Here is an 18,958-nt window from a genome sequence, read left to right as displayed (position 1 = left end):
CTCAAGGTGTTGACCCTGGAGCAAGCTATGTGTAGAAATCTTCCACCATTCTGAAAATCCAGTAATGAATTCTGTATTACTTTCTGTATCAGCGATTTGGAAAAGTTGAGTTACTATTAGTTTCATTTCATAATTCATTAGTTTGATTGAGTGTCACTAAGCTGAACATCTGGAGACAAATGAAAGGTACATAAATAACAATCACATATTTAGAAGATGGGAAAATAAAAATCTATTTTGGAAAATAGAATGGTAATAAGCTGCTCTAGAAACTGTGTAAATGAAAGGAAGCCATCCATATTCCACTTTGTCATAAATTCAAGCAAAATAGCTTCATAAGAAATATTTACAACATTCCAACTGGATATGTGTTTTACCTTGGTTACCTCTATGAGTGTGTGACTATCTCCCTGAAATATAATTCCTTATTATTTATACACACACACACACACACACACACACACACACACACACACATCTATAATAATAAAAGCCTAATATGCAAATCGACCAAACGATCAAACAGCAGAATGACTGTTTGGACAACCTTCCAGATGACCATGGTATGAAACGCACTGGTGCCAGGCCAGTCAAGGTGGGTGTGATGCGATTGGTTGGGAGGCCCCACCATCGCCCCCATGATCACCCGGCAGAAGGAGGCCCAGCCCACGTGGCTGGTGGCCACAGAGGGAGCCCTAGGCCACCCAGCTGGCGGCGCTACGTTGGGTGGGTGGGGCCTCCCTCTGCGGGGCGATTGATCTGGGGGCCCCATGATCGATCACCCCACAGTGGGAGGCCCAGGCCACCAGCCCGTGATGCTGTGACGGGTGTGTGGGGCCAGCCGACAATCACCCCATAGGAAGCGGTTCTCAACCTGTGGGTCGCGACCCCTGAAAATACATCCTGCATATCAGATATTTACTTTACGATTCATAACAGTAGCAAAATTACAGTTATGAAGTAGCAACAAAAATAATTTTATGGGGGTCACCACAACATGAGGAACTGTATTAAAGGGTCGTGGCATTAGGAAGGTTGAGAACCATTGCTAGAGGGAGGCCCAGGCCAGCCAAGCGATCGCACCTCATGCCTGTTGCTCACAGAGGGAGGTGACCAGTGGCTGGGGAGGGGGGGGCAGTGCTGCACAGATGGCAAGCAGTGGCAGCGGCAGGGGCGGGGCCAGCTGTTGGCAGCCAGGGGAAGGAAAGCCCCAATAGGCCCTGATCACTGTCCAGGCTAGGGACCCTACCCAAGGGGTCCTAGATTGAGAGAGGGTGCAGCCCAGGCTAAGGGACCCCCCTACCCACCCCCCCCATGCACGAATTTATATATATATTAGAGGCCCAGTGTAAGAATCCTAAAGCAGAAGGGCATTGTGAAATCCACTGACCGTTCCATCATTGTACTCTCCACAATATCTACCAAAACTGAAAATCTTGTACACATTCAACTGGTAGATGAGGTCATGTTATTTCTTTCTTTAAAATCCTCAGATGGCTTCCATTTATACTTTAAATCAAATCCCTACCCCTTATTATCATCACAAGACCTTAATTCATCTGGCCTTCCTTATCTTATTTTAAGCAATTATCTCTATTTCCCCCTTCTTTGCCTGGCACACTTTTTAATTTTTTTTATTGAGCACAAGAACTTACCTGAGGTCTTTCATACCTGCTGCTCTCTGCTCAGATCCCCAGAGTCCTAGGCATTTTATGCCTACATCTTCCATGCTAATTTCTCCAAATGGCCTTTTAGGACCCCCTAATTAATAAACAACAACAACAACAACAACAACAAAACTCCATTATTCCAGAAAGTCTCCTCTATAATCACCCTGGGTTCTTCTTTTGACAAGATTTACCTTTATTCAGAATTTAAAAACTTTTTTTACATACGCATATATATTTACTTTGGTGTCTTTTTAAAAAAATACATGTATATTTTCCCAGTATACCTGTTCACTTCTATATCCCTAGTACTTGGAAGAGTGTCTGACTCATAAATATGAAACAAATGAATTAACCCATTGAAATATGGGACTAAGAACAAGAGCACATATCCATATCCCAGAGTATACTATAGCATCACAGTTAATCTGAGTTTCTTCCTCTAGTTGGGGAAATGTGATAAGAGCTGAACCCTTTTCTCTTTTCTCTACCTCAAGGAAGAGAATCACAAGAACTAGGAAAATAAATGATTGATGGGTAACAACTGATTTCCCACTGAGACCTTCTTAACTTTTATGAGACCTAAGAAAATTCCATTATTGGTCCCTGGAAGGTGGATGCTGCATTCTTATTTAATACATTTTTTTTTTCATGTGATTATGCTTAAACTAGAGGCCTGGTGCACAAAAATTTGTGAACTCGGGGGGGAGGGGAGGTCCCTCAGCCCAGCCTGTGCCCTCTCGCAGTCTAGGACCCCTCAGGGGATGACCATCTGCTGGCTTAGGCCCACTCCCTGGGGGATTGGGCCTAAGATGGCAATCAGACATCCCTCTGGCAGCCCGGCAGCCCTCGGAGGATGTCCACTTGCCATCGGGGAGCAGACCTAAGCTGCAGTCGGACATCCTTAGCACTGCTGAGGAGGCAGGAGAGGCTCCCACCACCACCGCTGTACTGGCAGCCATCAGCCTGGCTTGTGGCTGAGCAGAGCTCCTCCCATGTGAGAGTGCACTGACCACCAGAGGGCAGCTCCTGCATTGAGCGTCTGCCCCCTGGTGGTCAGTGTGTGTCATAGTGACCAGTCATTACCAGTCCTTCTGCTGTTAGGGTCAGTTTGCATATTACCCTTTTACTATATAGGATAGAGGCCTGGTTCATGGGTGGAGGCTGGCTGGTTTGCCCTGAAGGGTGTCCCGGATCAGGGTGGGGGTCCCGCTTGGGTGCCTGGCCAGCCTGGGTGAGGAGATGATGGCTGTTTTCAGCTGGTCACACCCCCTTCAGGGTGGGGGTCCCCACTGGGGTGCCTGCCCAGTCTGGGTGAGGGGCTGAGGGCCGTTTTCAGGCTGGCGGGTGACTGAAGCTCCCAGCCTCTCCTTTTTTTTTTTTTATTCTGGGATTTATTTACCTTCTATGGCTGTCCCTGGAACTGTGAGCCGGCTTTAGCTCTGAGGCTCGGCTCCAGCTCTAGACCTCGGCTGCTGAAAGCAGGTTTCTGGGGTTTGTTTAGCTTCTATAATTGCAACATTGTTTCTTAGACTGCAGCTCAGAGGCCAGCAGTGGCAGGCGGGGAAGCTTGGCTTCCTCCATCACTGGAGCAAGCAAGCCTCCTGTTCACTTCAGCTGCCTGGCTGCTGGCCACCATCTTGGTTGGCAGTTAATTTGCATATCTCGATGATTAGCCAATGGGAAGGGTAGCGAAGTTACAGTTAATTACCATGTTTCTCTATTATTAGATAGGATTAGTATGAGATAGGGTAGAGACAGCCAAGATTTCAACACTACCCCCACCTGTTTCTGTGTCCAAATATTTGGGAATCAAAGAAGAAAAACTCCCATTCCTTTTACCTTAGAAGACACAATACATAATCTATCTTCACTGATGCTTTTATTCAAGTCTTCATATGTATTCATATATTGGTACAAGGAGGTGCCTTTATTCAAGTCTCTATATGTATTCATATATTGATGTGAATGAACCATGATGGGTAGAATATCAGGATTCTCAGTTAAACAATGTCTCTTGAATACTCTTTACTTAATGATAATGTGTTGAGTTTTATATGGTTTAAAAAAGAAAGAAAAAATTTCATGACACTGATTCTACTTTAAGTAACTAAATGCTATTATGAGAAAATGAACTTAGAGGACAAAATGAAATAACTGCACAATCAAATTGAGTGTTGTGCAAACCTAGCCCATCTTCCCTTACTATTTTCAGAATCATCACTCTAGACTGAATGGACTCTGGGTTAAGATGTTAGATGATTGAGCCTACTTTAAAAGTTATATGTGTGTGTAATTGAATTGTATGTGGTATAAGAGGGTTTGGATTTTAACTGTGGATTTATACCAGTTAAAGAAGGTTAAACTTGGCCAGAGCCAGAAATTATCAAGTTCCAAGGCTCATTTATTATAAATAATCTTCAGTAAGTCATTCTAGTCCTCTGCACACTATCAAAGCTTAGGGTGGAGGCCGATCGTTGCCAATGAACTTCTGAGTGTAAGAAATGTATTACATTAATGGCAGGACTTTGACTAACATCAGTAAAGTCAGCCTCTATAATGGAGTTTGATAGGACTCTCTGCCACATTAAAAAAAAATCATTCTAGTCCTTTGGCATAAGTTTGTCCATCTCTAATAAAAAATAAATCTGAGTTTTATTATAAGGTGACTCAGAAAACCACTCAGAATCTTTCAGAAATAAAAATATAAAATAATAATTTGTGATGATGACAATGAAATTAATGTGGCCCAAAGTAGCCATAAATTATTTGATATGCAGGTGAGGCTGGTGTTGGTTTATGAATGGTTCTTAGCATTTGTACGGATTTAAATAAATGGAAAAATCAACTGAAAAGAGGAAGATAATAAAGATGCTATTAATAGTGACAGAGACATAATATTTCTTTCTGAAAACATTCTTAAACTATTTGTTAATTTATATTTTATTGTTTTTAAAATATATTTGTATTGGTTTAAAAAAGGAAGAGGGAGGAGAGATAGATAGAAACATCAATGATGAGAAAGAATCATTGATTGGCTGCCTCCTGCATGCCCCATACTGGGGATCGAGCCCACAACCAGGACATGTGCCCTGAAGGGGAATCAAACCATGACCTCCTGGTTCATAGGTCAATACTCAATCCCTGAGACATGTCATCCAGGCAATATTTTAAAATCCCCTTGTTTGCATTACAGGAATATCAGGGAAGGCAGTGTAGAATCTAATATAGACCTCAAGGTCAGGATTCAAATCTTGCTAGCTTTTTTTCTAGTTGTATGGCCTTGTCTACACTACTTAATTTATCTGACTCTATTTGTTTACTTTTTTGGTCTATAAAATGAGGGTTGTAATACATACCTCACAGAATTACTTAAAGATTTAAATAAAATAAATAATAGCAGCCATCTAAAGGGATGATAGAAACTGCTGGAATGGGCTGGACAGAAACATGTCCTAACTATGGGAAGTGAAAGGTAAGCCTGACTGTAGTGTGAGGAGGAGTATAGTAAGAGAAATTAGGAACTAAAGTTAGAATGAGATTTTAGACGGTTTTAAAAGTCAGGCTGGTGAGTTTGGAATTTAACTTCCACATGAAATATAATAACTAGTCTTACTTTGCTGATGAAAAAAGATCTGCGGTCAGCCAGTCTCCTGTATTCGATGGTGCTCTAATGATGTGTTTCCAATCACAACAGTGGCATGCACGGAGCCCAGGACTATATAGTTATCCCATGTGGAAGCCTTCCACCCACGTATGTTTAAAATATGATTTGATTGTTTAGGCATTTTATTTTGACACACTTACATTTTTTGTAAAAAATAAAATAAAATAAAAAATACGGATCCTTCTATAATAGCAACACAATATCCAGAAGAAAACCACTAATCAAGCCTGTGTAATTCTATTTGATGCTCATATTCCCAGGATAGTGAGAATCTGATAGATTAAAACAGCATAATGGACTTACAGCCTGTACAAAACTCTATGGGATGTTTGTGATGTGAAAATCAGTGATTTTAAATTCTGGTGAGCAGCAAATATTGTTTGGGCAGACTTTTTAATATTTCTGGTCTTCAGAAACCTAATCTTTTCCCATTTGGGGGTGACAGTGACCTTAAATCAACTATTCACAATCTGTTGGCAAGTGAAATCAAAATATATGCTTAGACAACCCTTTTTGCACATCTTCACGGAGGGAAAAATAATAAAAGGAGTTCTCTGCCTAGAATATAAACTATGCTGACAATTACACTTGGCCTGCCTAGACATTTCCTGTGCTAACCTCCACTAGGAGAGTAATGCAAAGCTGCCTTGCACATGGGGAAAAATCAATTTCATAAGAGATATATCTTTATGTGTCATGATCCAGTGTATGATTGTGGCCTTTGATGTCTATTTAGCTGGCAGCAAATTTACAGCCATAACTTTTAATTCCCAGCAATGAGTATGGCAAAAATAACTTAACAGTTAAATAAGAACCTTGTGCTCATTGGGTGACTGTAATCAACTGCCAGGAATGACCTTGAAATTGGACATTCCTCTTTGCTTAAGCGCTATTAGCAATATTTTTCAGAAAATAAACCATTTAGTTGGTTGGCAAAAAAAAAAAAAAATACCGATAAAAATCTATTCTTGGCTACTCTCTAAATTGCATCGCACTATCTGTTCGCCAGCTGAGGGTGAAGAGCATTGTATATTAAAAGATTTTCTTTGTGTAATAATGTGAATACCAGCAGCAGTAATTATAAAATCAATAATTCGTAATAAATATGTCCTCCTTATATAATTACTAAATGATTGCAAAACCAATATTATGCACTCGTTAGAATGGAAAAGGTTGCCGTTAAAGTCTTTCTATATTACACATTATTGTTCAAATCTTAAACATCCTTGGTCAAATGAAGCAAAGCTTCATCCTCATCAGAATTTAACTAAATGCTATTTCTTTCCAAGCTACAAAAATATATTTGATCGGTGGTGAAACTAATTATTAGATTAAAGCACCTGCCTTCAACATAACCATGTAAGGTACCTCTATCACCTCCTTTGTTTCGTATTGGATCCTGTTGTATTGTCACCTCAATAAAGACTTATGTATCCACATTCATCTGCTTCAGGAATTTGTCTAATTGCCATTTCTCATGTCTCAGAAAGCCAAACCCATAGAGAAATGTCCATTAGGCCTTACAGTTTATTCACTGCACAAGTAACTCATATTCCCAGGCAAAGTGCTTGTTTTTGGTCTTTGATTGACTTACTTCTGAATTGTCCATGACCCTGTGAGGCTGCCTAGGCGTCGTCATCAACCCACCAGGGCTGAGCACTCACCCGAGACACCACACATGTTGGAATGCAATGCCTCTGGCATCAGAAGACACAGAGTTTAATCCCCTAACCTCACACGTTTGTCTTATATTTCCTCAGGAGTCATTAACTCTGTGTGTCTTCTCCAACACCACTTCTCCGACTCTGTGACAACAACAAAATGTAATAACAACAATTCAATGTAATACTGACTGATCTGGTATAGGTAAATTGGGGGCCCCTCGGACCCCCTCCTCAGGTTTGCTAGGAAGGCTCACAGAACTCAGAAAAGTGCTTTAGTTTCTGTTGCTAGTTTACAGCCAAATGGAAGAGATATATAGGGCCAGGTGTGGAGGATGGTGAATGTGTCTTCCCTGCACTCTCTGGGTGTGCCACCTGCCCAGCACATCTCCCCTCTCCAGGGATGGAACAATGGGGCTGAATGTTCTAGGCTTCTAATTAAGATTTGGTCATTCTTGCAACCAGCTTCCATCCTGAAGCTATGTAGGGGACCACCAAGAACTGCCTCATTAGAAAAAAAAAATATGCTCCTGTCACTCAGGAATTCTAAGAGATTCAGGATCTCCGCATCAGGAACCGGGGACAAAGATCAAGCATACAGTATATATATATCCCACATTCAAAGGCTGTTAAATCGCATTGTTTACCCATATCTTCAGAAAAAAATCACTTCTGTTCTGGTAAACAACCTGCTTTCCTATTTATAATGTTCTGGCCCTCTAGCAACTTCAGCGTGAAATTATAGCTAATTTGCCTACAAACGTCAGGTGGTCATAATAATCTGGCCACTCCGTGTATATTTCTTATTAAACCACACCCACTTACTTCACTTGGTAAGTACAAGACAAGACATGTGCTGAGTATTGAGGAATCTGCTTTTCTGTGGTGAGGAAAGTGAAACTGATTATATGCATGCTATAAACAAGAAGGTACTTTTCTAATGGACAAAGTGCACTCGGTAAATTAAAAGGGCTGCCACCATGCTTCCATAATTCTTTTTTAGCCCTCAAAGTGAATAAAACAAGAATATAGTAAGTAAATAAACAAGTAAATAAACTCAACAATAAAATCTTTATCACTTCTCTCTGTCTAGAAATATTATACAGGATACATCTTTCATAATATTATTTTTCCCTTTCTCTAGTATATAAATGTCATTGCCTCTTTGGTGGAATGATCTATGTAGGAGTCTAACAAATGTGTTTTCTTTTTTAAGTGAAAGGAGTGTTTGAAGAAATTAATCAATAAATAAATGAATAAATATGCTATGAAGGTTAGGTGTCAGTGGACTGGATGAACTGAAATGCTACTATACATTTTGGAAATGTATGAAACCTCATGTTTTCACCATCCACTTATTTAGAATTATTGTCATTAAATCTTGCAGGACTGAAGTTAGCTCTTTCTTACTATTTAAAAACAAGTTAAATCAATAATGTTAAAATGGAAAAAATATTTGTCTCTTTTAATACTGAAGGCCAATAAAATTACCACTTTAGCTGCGTACATAAAATGAATGGGTTCATTAAGAATGATTCCTTTACCTAGATCCGTGGCCGGCAAACTGAGGCTCGCGAGCCACATGCGGCTCTTTGGCCCCTTGAGTGTGGCTCTTCCACAAAATACCACGTGCGGGCGCGCACATACAGTGAGATTGAAACTTTGTGGCCCATGCGCAGAAGTCGGTATTTTGTGGAAGAGCCTCACTCAAGGGGCCAAAGAGCCGCATGTGGCTCACGAGCCGCAGTTTGCGGACCACTGACCTAGATGGTCATGTCTTTGCTTTGTTGAAAGACAAAAACCTGTGTCAAAAATCCCTTCCAGCTTTAAAACAGCATCACTCTCTCACTCTATCTAAACTCAGAAAATGTTCTATAAATAAAAACTTTTATTAAGCTTTTAGTTTTTTTCACCTATTTAAAAGGCAAATTTACAAGATTTTACCAGACTACACCACTATCTATGAAAATTAATCATTTTTATATTAAATTTGCAGATTGTTACTTATTTACTGGCCTAGGGCAAGACATGTTTTACTTTTCTTATCCAACTTTTAAAGAACTCCCATAAAGTAAATGAGTTTCTAATATTAGATATTCCAGGGAAGCGAAGGAATAAACCATTCCGTGAGCTGGAACATAAATAGTTTATATATGTTAGGCTGCACTGAAGTATGCTCAAATGGAAATCAGAAAACTGGCCTTATATGACAAAATTTTTGGCAAAATGACAGGAGTTATGGAAAGTGAAGTATGTGGGTTCCTTGGATGAAGAAGTAGATTAAAAAGACACCATATCTTGGATGTCCTGCCACTTTTATTGTGCTTCCTTTTGTCATTACCCTATTTACTGTGAGTATGTGTGTATGTGCATTTTTATGAGTGTATGTGTTTCTCTGTTAAAATCTTTGTTATAAGGGCTTAATGTATCACTAAGTCTGGAGATTATAAATGGAAACCATGCAAACTAGCGGGCCTTCCCACCCTAAGACAATTCATGTCAAACTCTTTTTCTTAATAGACCATCTTTTACAATAGTTTAGAATTTCAGAAAAATGATGAAGATAATAGAGTTCGTATACACCTCTTAATAAATTTCTCCTATTATTATCTTATGCTATTCAGATGCATTTCTTTTTTTTAATATATTTTATTGATTTTTTTACAGAGAAGAAGAGAGAGGGATAGAGAGCTAGAAACACTGATGAGAGAGAAACATCGATCAGCTGCCTCCTGCTAACACCCCCTACTGGGGATGTGCCCACAACCAAGGTACATGCCCTTGACCGGAATTGAACCTGGGACTTTTCAGTCCGCAGGCTGACACTCTATCCACTGAGCCAAACTGGTTAGGGCTGGATGCATTTCTTATAATTAGTAAATTAATATTGATACATTAGTATTAACTAAACTCCACATGTAGTTCATATGTCTTCAGTTTTTCCCTAATGTCCTTTTTCTGTTCTATAATTAATTCCATTAAGGAAACCACATTGCATTTACTGATCCTTCCTGCTTAGATTCCTGTTGATTGTGACAAGTTCTCAGACTTTTTCTGTTTTGACCTTGAGGACTACTGGTCAGATGTTTTATAAAATGTCCCTCGCTTTGAATTTTTTTGATGACTTTCTCATGATTAGACTGGAGTTATGGGTTTTGGGGAGGCGGTAAAGTGACATTCACATCACATCATATCATGAATATATACTATCAACATGATTTGTCATTGTTGATGTTGACTTTCATCTCCTGGCTAAAGTAGTGTTTGTTGGGTTTCTCTCATGTAAAATTGGTCTTTTTGTTTCTTTGTCTCTTTACTGTTCTCGTAAAAAAACAACAACTATTTTTTTTTTTTTTTATTGATTTCAGAGAGGAAGGGATAGGGAGAGAGAGCTAGAAACATCAATGATGAGAGAGAATTACTGATCAGCTGCCTCCTGCACACCCTCCACTAGGGACCAAGCCCACAACCCGGGCATGTGCCCTGACTGAAAATCAAGCTGTGGCCTCCTGGTTCATACCTGAAGCTCAACCACTGAGCCACACCCATTGGACCCTTTACTTTTCTCTTAGAAAGGAAGTCGCTTTGTGCAGTCCACACATAAGGAGTGGACGGTCATACTCCACCTTTTGAGAGGAGAGTATCTACATAAGTTAGTTGGAATTCTTCTGCCGGGAGTATTTTCCTTTCTCTCCATTTATTTATTTATTCAATGATTTATTTATATCAGTAGGAAATCTCACAAATGACTTTTTGAGAATATGATTACATTAGGTTCATTCTTGTGTTGTATAGTTCAGTGGGTGCTGACAAATGCATCATGTCATGTTGCCCCATTACTTTCTTGACTCTTCACATTGAGAACCTGGGGGGTCTCTGGAGGTAAAGCCTACAAAAAAATGCCCCCTCAAGAATGCAGCCTCTATAAGTTTCTCACTTTCATACTAGTGTACCTCAGCCTCTAGCAATTTGTGAAAATTATTTGTGTTTCCACTGTTCTTTTTGCTCAATGCATCTTTCCTGGGACTCTCTACATTTACCTTTCTCTCCAGAGTTTTGGTTTGCCAGAGACATCTGTTGTCTGATGAGTTCAGTATAAGAGTTGATTTTGAGTTTGTTCAGGTTTGTTTGTTTCAAGAATGGAAGTGATGACTTCAAAGCTGTGTACATGTATGTTAAAATTGGAAGTCAACATGGCAACAATTTTATAAGGAGAGGATAATTTATCTGTTTTCTTAAACAAATATTCTTATTTCATTATTCATAGGTCATCATAACTTTGGAAGTACTCATATAATAACTAACAAAGTCATGGCCTATAACTTTGATCAAATGAACACTGTCTTATACTTAGTGTAACTTGTATTGTCCTTACACACATAAAATTATGGAAAAACTAATCTTACAAGTATAAAATATTTTCTGATTCTAATATAAAACACTAATTAATCTATTATGAAAAAATAATTTAAATGTAAAATAAATATCTTCCATAATTAGTATAATGCTCTTACCCAATGCAATTAAATATTTTTTTTCTGAATCATTTTCACAAGCTATAGATTTTGGTAGTGGGCCCTATTTTTTACATTGTCTAATCATTTAATTATCTTCCCTGAACTATTATACATTACATAATTATCATTATGCTTAGACTAGTTCAGGCAATATAATTTTATCTCAAGAAAAATGGTCCTGCATTATCCTTTTTGTTTATTTGTTTAGTACTATTCTATTTAATCTCTTTGAGGACTCTTATTGATAGAATTAAATTCCATATTTACCTTTTTTTCTGATCTAAAGGACATATTTCTAGAATTGCAGAATTGTGTGAGATTCCATTTTAGTGGTTCTCAACCTTCCTAATGCTGCGAACTTTTAATACAGTTCCTCATGTTGTGGTGACCCTCAATTTCATTATTACAAATTGAGCATAATTAAAGCATAGTGATTAATCACAAAAACAATATGTAATTATATATGTGTTTTCCAATGGTTTTAGGCGACCCCTGTGAAAGGGTCGTTCGACCCCCAAAGGGGTCGCGACCCACAGGTTGAGAACCGCTGCTTTAGATATTCTTTATTATATATCAGAAATATAAGGAATTTACTTATAACTTCATCACTCAAAAGTAGCCATCTATTAAATACATACAATGGAAGATTTCTGATGGTGGTGAAAGAGATGGAGTAGTTTATAAATCTTTCCAAATCCCCCCTTCAAAAACGATAGATCCATGAGGATAATAAAACAAAAACCCATGGGTATCTTCAAAAATATTACATGACGACCAGCCTGAGTGGCTCACTGGTTGAGCACTGACCTATGAACCAAGAGGTCACGGTTTGATTCCCAGTCAGGGCACATGCCCGGGGTTGCGGGCTCAACCCCAGTGTGGGTTGTGATGGAGACAGCCAATCAATGATTCTCATCATTGATGTTTCTATCTCTCTCTCCCTCTCCCTTCCTCTCTGAAATCAATATATATATTAGGTGGCAAAGTCATCTAACCAACCCCCAACTGTATGCAGCCACATTATATCAGCTTTTTGACAACAGTAAGTTTCGAGTCATTCCCTCCAATATTATTTTTCTTATAGTGATTGTTTCAGACCAAGTACTCAAAAGTACAAAGTGTTTGTTTCTTTAATTGGTTCTTGAATTTTAAAAAGAAGCATAAAGAGAGTTCATAATTAAGCAGCTACCACCAATGTTTATTAAATATTTAGTGTTTACATAAAGTGACATTTTAAAAAATCAATAATTATTAATTACGAAAAAAGAGATGAAACTTAGTAGAGCATTTATTCTGCACTGAGGCCTTCATAAACACTAACTGCACAGCATTAAAGTTTACTGTGTGTGTGCTCTCCTCTCTCAGGGTAGAAGGTGCATTTGATCCATTTTTTAAATAGTCAAATATTATTTTTTTAATTAATGGCAGGGGTAGGAGAATCAAGCAAAGTAATAAAAAGATATCAAAAGCTCTTTTTCATTTTTGTTTTTCCCTGTAATATCTCCCACTCTCATTACTAATCCAAACTCTCAATGCCCCTTGAATACCAATTCAAATTCTAGGCTACTTGAAGTCTTTTTTGGTCATATTATTCCAAAAAATCCATCTTTTAAGGCTGTTTTAGTATCACCTAATTCCCATCATGATTCCATATGTTATTAAATTAATCTTAGTTGTTCTCTATGTGCAGGTATAACTCCCCAGTGAGAACATGAGCACTTTGAGAGCAAGATCACCTAGTGATTGTTACCTGGCTAAGCACACAAGTCAAAATTAAAGGCCCCAAGCTCAGCCCATCAATTTCTGCATCTTTCTTCCTGAATATGCATGCCCTTTGTTCTAACCAATATTGTCTACTCACCAACACTTAATTATAACTTACAGATGGATACCTGTTTCTAAAGCTTTGTCCCAATATTCTTTTCACCTAGAAAACTTTCACCCCGTTCATTTGGCTTATAAGTCTGATCCATACATAAGCCATCTCATATCTCCCCTATTCCAGTAGACCTTCCTTCTCATTTTATCCCACAGGATTTACTGCTATTGCACTTATTGGCTATATAGAAGTCACTTATATTTTGTGTTTTATATTATTTCTAGTGCTTCTCTTTGCTTTGTCACTTAAATATCCATGACATTTTCCTCCAAAATAAAATTTAAAAGCTTTCTAATGAAAATATTACTTCTTTGATTTGTGATAACCATCAATTGTCTAATACTCAGGGATATATAAATATACAATTCATAACTGATGGATTTAATTTCTTTAGTTTTAAACATTTCATCAAATAATGGTAGGATGGCCAGTTCACCTCAGGCCTGAAGATACTGTGCAAGAAAGCTCAATGTTAAGGATTTTCATTAAAATCTTTTCATTAAAAGAGGGGGAGCACCTAAAAGGATTAAATATAGTAGGCAGAAGTGGAGAAAATATATATACATATTTTTATTTTCCAAAGGTACAGGAAAATATTCAACTTGATTGAGAATAATGGCTTTATTTGAGGAGAAATAGAAAATTAAAGATAAAAAGTATCTGTTAACCCTGGCTGGTTTGGCTCAGTGGATAAAGCATTGACCTGCAGACCAAAGGGTCCCGGGTTCAATGCTGGTCAAGGGCACGTACCTTAGTTGCAGGCTCCTTCCCAACCCAGGTCCTGGTCGGGTCTTATGCAGGTGGTAACCAATCGATGTGTTTCTCTCACATTGATTTCTCTCACTGTCTTTCCCTCTCTCTTCTGCTCTCCCTAAAAATCAAAGGAAAGAATATTCTCGGGTGAGGATTAACAAAACAAAACAAAAAATGTACCTTTTACCTGAACCCTAGATGTAAAATAGTAGAAGACAGATTGAATTAACCAAAAGGAAATTAGGAACTGACTTAGTATTCTGAGAATTTCAGTTAAGAATCAATCCCGGGATTACATTATCTTCTTTCAAAACATTTTCTTAGGATTTATTATGGACAAAGCATTATTCTAAGAATTCTGGAGCTGCATGTATTTTGTCTTAAAAGGACTCACAAGTCCCCAAGTGACAATACCATCTCAAGTCAATAACTTTCTGTCAAATCTTGGATTAGACACTTTGCCTCTCAGGTTTCCATGCTTTTCCTTAGTACATTGATGAGGTCAGACTAGATGAACTTTTTTCTCTAACACTCCACAACTGGATGGAACAAATGGCCCAGCCATTTTCTTTCTTAAGATACGTCTGCCTCTCCATGCCCTAAAACATTTGTTTGCTGTCACAGACAAAGTTTTTAATACTAAACTGAGTCTGCTAACAGAATGGGGTTTTGACATTCACCACCTCTACTGCCAAGGAAGAAGGAAGCCTCTGGGAAGGCTGTCTGTGGGACCTGTCATTCTGAGGGCATGGCCAAATGAGAAATTAGTTGATGCTTAGCAGGAGGTGTGGAAGCCTGTGGGTGACACATGCAGGAGATGCCAGTGTTGTGGAAGCTGCCACAAACAAACCTATAGTTATCTCAGTAGCAAGAGCAAAGCTTGAGAGGGAAAGCTTTGTTGGAGGAGAAGTCCACCTGTTGGAGAATAGATCTGTATGCACCGCAGTGTTTGCAAGGAGAGGAAAAGTGTTGTGAAGGAGGCAGGATGCACCTGTTAGATTTCACATTGACAGCTAGTTGCAGCTTCTACCTAAACAGTACACTCTAAAAAGGATTTCTCTCACACCTAATGAAAATGATTGTTTTGGTTCTCAATTCTACAGGTTCTACTGGTAATTTTTCAGTTCTAGCTCACACATTAACTCTTTCCCCACATTGCAGTGGTCAGGCTCAGGTACATAGAAATAACTGGATGAAACATTATTTCCTGCAATTCCAGTTTCTTCTTGTTATGCCCTATCCTTCCCCCTTCCTCTCTGGACAAATCAAAAGTGATCCTCCTTTCGTTCCAACCTATTAAGAGTTTATAATTTTTTAGAAATGCAACCAAAGTCCATTTATCATGATTGTATTCTCTCTGTTTTCATGATGCAAAGTACATAAGATATAATTTTTGAAAGTTAAGAAGTAACTTTCCATGACTACTGTTTTCATTTATTTCTTCTTTTTGGTTATTAGCTAACACTTCAGGCCTTATATTATTCTTTGGTTTTAATCTGACATCCCAGCTAGTCAATAAATATTGTGAGGGCATGCAGCAGGTCTTTTGTCTGTATCTTCTATAGCAAATTGTATTGTCTGGGGCACATATTAGATATTTAAATACTTTTCAAGAGATTGTTGGCTTGATTTTCTCAGTTAAAAACAATCGAGAGCCTACTACTCTAGGGATTTTTATGTTTGATTGACTGCCACAAAATGGACTGGACAGATTTTAATGATGTCAAGTCATTGATAAAGGTTTACAAGGGTCTGGGTTAACCTTTTTCATTCTTTTAAAAGGGCAGATTACCTCACAGGCCACAGTGCAAATGTCAATGACTCACTGCAGGGAATTGGGTCCATAGCTTAATCATTAGCTCTAGAGAGTGCTAATGAAATATTGATCCCAATATAACGCTTTGGGAGAGTATGTAAGTTAATATCTGCCCCCTAATATGTGTGGGTATATTAAGATTATTGGGCTGTGAAATCTGCAGAGATGGAAGGAAGTTCATGACTCTCTTCAGCCTCATGAAAACCACGAATTCAATGTCATTTGATGTGGTTCACCGCAAAGCACAGTTTGCTGTGGGTGATGCACTCAACCACACCAATGAGAAAAAAAAAAAAAAAAAAAAAAAAGGAGAAGATGGGATGGTCCATGTTATACCAGTGGTTCTGGATCAAACAATATCTGATTCAGATTCTCTGTAAGAAGAGGGTTCAAAAATTCAGTGGATTAAATGGTATTTTAACAACTTACAGAGTCTAATCTGCACATCAAAATCCATTAACTGTATTTAGGGAAAGAGTCAGAGATAAGAGAAGAAGAGAGAATCTATTAATAACTTTCCATTTATAATTCTAGTCCCTTCCTGAGAACTGGCACTTTTCCCCCCTAACCTAGGGAAAGCATGCCCTGAATAATAACCTCCACCCTCTTTTGGCTTATCATAGCTTGCGTCTGTCTCTTTAACTTGATTCTAATAGATTCCTGCTCAATATCTATAAAGCAGAGTAAATGCAGAATGGGTTGAGTTGAGTTGGTACAGTTAATGGTGCAGATTCACTCATCACAGAGTGAAAACCTGAAAACACGATATTGATGGCAAAGTAGTTAGGAAAGATATTACCTGTTATCTACTGAGACTGGCCACAGGGACATACTTGGTGAGAGTTTGGAGGGCTAGCATCAAAATAGCAGGAACAGAGGCTCTGTTGAGTACTCCTGAATGTCCTCAGTAAGTAAAGGCATCCAAGGAATAAGCTCTAAACTGGAATTTTCCACTAGATGCAAATGCAGAAGATCTGGGTTGCTAGCTTATATTTTTCAAATGCAGAAAGAGTGCATCTGACTATTAGTATTATTTGATTTCTTCTCTTTCTATGGATAACACATATGCTTTTCCAGAAATGTTAGTATACTGGCAAATAGTGTGGGGATATTTGAGATTAGGAAGAAATATTAGGAAACCACACCACCAACTCTCATGAGTAGCTCCAGATGCATCCTCCTTCCCTCTTCTCCACTTGCCATTGAAAAGTATATCCCCTGAATAGACTCAGAATTTAAGAAGGGAACAAAATTCTAAAAAGATTATAGTTTGATAATTCCACTCCAGGTCTTTATTCCCCCTTCAAACCTGAATCTAATGCAACTAAGCATAGGAAAAATAAGAATGGGCAGAGCTCTAGTAACCACAGCAACTCAATTGAAACAAAGTAGTTATTCACCGAGTAACAAAAACAACACAAAACAAAACAAAACAAAAACAACACTAACATAGCCTAATAATTAGGGTTCAGACATTATTCTGACCAGCAAAGAACTCTGAAGTTAGTTTTCAGCAAATACTGTCTTCAAAATATTGAATGAATAAGTAGCTAAATAAATTTAATAGATATATCACCAGGAAATGGCTAAGCCTAGAAAACGGAGCACCAAAATTAACTTACAACCAGTAAGGTAGGAAGTCTCAACCCCTCGTGTAGAATAGTTTTACTTAACCACTAATGATTCCAGTAAAATTCTGACATGGATTGCTAAGTTAATGCCATCCTCCACTGGGGCATTTTGCCAATCATTCTTTCAGGTCAAGAACAATTCTCTGAGCAGATTAAAACCTGGACAGCTGAACAAGGGACTAATTCCCATGACAACTAAATGTGGCAACCTAATGATGTCATTGGACATACATGAACCTGTCATTTACCTTTCTATGAGTGTCCACTAGAGTATAAGGCATCTAGATGTATTGCTGTCCTTGAAGTTTCATTCTTTTTTTAATAAATAGGTGATCTATAAATGCACATATACATACATGTGTGCTATTCTTTTCTCTAAGTCTTGCTGTGCATAAAAGACTTGCACAGTAAGTGTTAGGTTGCAATAAACATAGTCAATGGATTAAGTGATTTGGTAAGTGCCTGGAGTACCTTGAGGTTACTTGTGTTAAAAAAAATATGTCATCTGAAAGTTGGGAGATATATATTTGAAAGTTGGTATATTGAAGCCATATGGTAAGATCATGTACTTTTTAGTAGGGAATAAGTGCCCCTTTGAAGAAAATTGATGTTCCCAGTGTGAATCATATTTAAAAAAAAAAAAAGGCAGGAGGACCTCAAACTGGAAAGAAAAATGCAAAAAAAAAAGGGGGGGGAGGTGGGACTTTGATAGACAAGACGGGAATTCTAACATCTTGGTTTTAGGATCTTTAGTTTGGGATTTAAAGGGTTAAAACAGGCTTGAAAACATTCTTTGGTGATAGGGCTAGATGACTCTCTTACATGGATACTGGCCATGAGTAGGCCCAATGGCCTCCCATAAGATTTTCCTTGGTTGACTTGCATATTACTTCTAGATCTAGTTCTTTCTAGTAAGTTGTCAGTTAAATTTTCCACCCATGCCTAGATATGGAGGATTAAGAGGGTCTATGATGGGATTGCATGGGAAGCTATGACACTGATTCAGTGGGGGAACAGGTAAGCAGCAGGGGATCCCTAGAGGAAAGAAAATCTCTTCATGGAGCCATACTCCATCTGTGGCTCTGGTTGATTTGTGATATTAACAGACTCAGCATGTTTTCTTACAAGCTCACCTGTAAACCTCTCATCTTCACAGAGTTACTTGGTCAACCCTAAGGCTATCTTGCTGGGATGTGTGTTCACAAAATCTACTCATCTCAATTTGTGAAGGTAAAACTTTCCTAACTCAGAAGCTCTTAAGATATGGTCCATGTGACTCTTAAAGTGGGAAAAAACATAATTAGCACTTTTCAGCTTCAAAGAAGATTATAAACACTGGCTAATTAAACTTCCCAACACCTCCTTTG

The 18,958-nt window shown here is 38.3% G+C and overlaps 1 non-coding gene across 1 annotated transcript; it reads left to right on the top strand.

The window, feature by feature from the left end:
- The first annotated feature begins 4,107 nt into the window (after window positions 1–4,107).
- LOC139014739 (small nucleolar RNA SNORA62/SNORA6 family) lies at window positions 4,108–4,257 on the top strand. Its single transcript, XR_011472296.1, has one exon. It is a non-coding gene; the product is annotated as a small nucleolar RNA SNORA62/SNORA6 family (small nucleolar RNA).
- The last annotated feature ends 14,701 nt before the right edge of the window (window positions 4,258–18,958 follow it).

The sequence above is a fragment of the Myotis yumanensis genome, unplaced genomic scaffold (assembly GCF_028538775.1).
Source record: "Myotis yumanensis isolate MYYU_CA2020_CCGP unplaced genomic scaffold, mMyoYum1.0.hap1 SCAF_7, whole genome shotgun sequence".
Classification (NCBI taxonomy): Eukaryota; Metazoa; Chordata; class Mammalia; order Chiroptera; family Vespertilionidae; genus Myotis; species Myotis yumanensis.
Note: the sequence above shows the minus strand (reverse complement) of the source record. Positions and strands in the feature narration are given on the sequence as shown.